Below are 2,114 nucleotides of genomic sequence, written 5' to 3' on the forward strand. Positions count from 1 at the left end.
GTTCTGTTCTAGTTCTGTTCTAGTTCTGTTCTAGTTCTGTTCTAGTTCTGTTCTAGTTCTGTTCTAGTTCTGTTCTAGTTCTGTTCTTGTTCTGTTCTAGTTCTGTCCGAGCTCTGTTCTAGTTCTTTTCTAGTTTTGTTCTAGTTCTGTTCTACAAATTTGTTAAGGAAATCTTTCAATCATTTTTGAAATAATTTAATGACTCTGATATTATCTTGATTCTTTTGTGATTTATTTTAAAATTTACTTATACTTATAATGTTAAATACAAATAATCTTCAATTAAGTTGTTATTTAATTTGTCTCTATAAACATTTCAAACAAATGTTCAAATTGCTTGGTAATACAAATCTTGTTGATCAAAATTCGCCTTAAAAAAGCAAACAAAGTATTTTGTTATTATAATAATAAATGACAACTTATTCCATTTAGATTTAATAATAAATTAAACATACATAATTTATTTACTTGAACTTGTCATAAGATATTTTGTTACTCGTTTTTTTTTTGCACAATATTCAATATATTGAGAGATATGGTGGGTTAGTCATTTCATTTGTAACACATAACAATTTTGGTCGTAGAAACAGAAAAGTCGAAAGTAACTGACTGACAAATAAGTACCCCTTTCAGTTATTTCTATTCTAGAGAAGGGGTCCAAGAGCCCAGAAATATGGACTAAGTGTAATACGATACATGAACTGTTAATGAACCTAAACGAAAAGAAATAGAGTGGCACGTTTTGAATTAAACTAAAAACACGATGCATACAATTGGGGGTATTAAAAATTTGTCACAACCGAATTATTAAAATTTTTAAACATCATCTTTATCACATTGTCCGATTTGTATTACCAATGTCTCTGTTTTTTTTTTTAACATGTCTCATCAAAAGACACACTTATTATGAAAATGAAATTAGCGAATTTAATTTATACAATTGGCCACATGCTAGTAAAGTAAATATTGATTAGTCGAGCATTTTGTTCGGTAAACTAGTTTAGATTTGTTTAATATATAATTTTATTTTCTTAAAAGTAAATAATTTTTTTTTTTTTTTTCAAAATATTCATATGATCGACTCACGACAACAACAATTAATAAATGTAAATAATAAATAATAATGTTAAAAAAAGCAATATCAAAAACACAATAAATGACAAATTGTATTTATTTGCATTTAAAATTTTTCAGATTTGTGCGACTTTAACCCTTTCGAAACCCCACAATAAGTCAACGAACTGTTATTGTATTGGCTTAACATTATATAAAGGATATAAAGGTGAGTTTATTTAATTATACTATAAAAATAAGTCATGTGTTTGTAAAAAGTTTGCAGTTTTTATTGATATTTTTTAATAACTTCCATTTTCGAATGGGTTAATCACGTGCTATTTACAAAAAATTATATATATAAATATATTTTATATTAACATACATACATACATATGTATATAGAAATTTAATGCATGTAAATTAAAAGTCATGAACAATAAATTAATAATTAACACTTATTATGACATATTTAATTTATTGTGTGTTGCAAAATTTTGTTGTTGTTTTTTTGACTCCCTTAAGAAAACAATTTACAAATAAATTAACGTTTACAATTAGGTTGTGGAGTTGTAAAACAGTGAAAGGTTTTTTAATATGACTAATGTTTTTTTTTTGGAAATTTACTTAAGGAACACAGTCTTTAGTAATAGTTCCAGTTCATTTCTAATTCAGTTCTAGTTTAGTTCTAGTTTAGTTCTAGTTCAGTTCTACTTCAGTTCTAGTTCAGTTCTAGTTTAGTTCTAGGTCAGTTCTAGTTCAGTTCTTGTTCAGTTCTAGTTCAGTTCTAGTTCAGTTCTAGTTCAGTTCTAGTTCAGTTCTAGTTCAGTTCTAGTTCAGTTCTAGTTCAGTTCTAGTTCAGTTCAGTTCTAGTTCAGTTCAGTTCTAGTTCAGTTCTAGTTCAGTTCAAGTTCAGTTCAAGTTCAGTTCAAGTTCAGTTCAAGTTCAGTTCTAGTTCTAGTTCAGTTCTAGTTCAGTTCTAGTTCGGTTCTAGTTCGGTTCTAGTTCAGTTCTAGTTCAGTTCTAGTTCAGTTCTAGTTCAGTTCTAGTTCAGTTCTAGT

Source organism: Lucilia cuprina, chromosome 2 (genome assembly GCF_022045245.1).
Source record: "Lucilia cuprina isolate Lc7/37 chromosome 2, ASM2204524v1, whole genome shotgun sequence".
Lineage (NCBI taxonomy): Eukaryota > Metazoa > Arthropoda > Insecta > Diptera > Calliphoridae > Lucilia > Lucilia cuprina.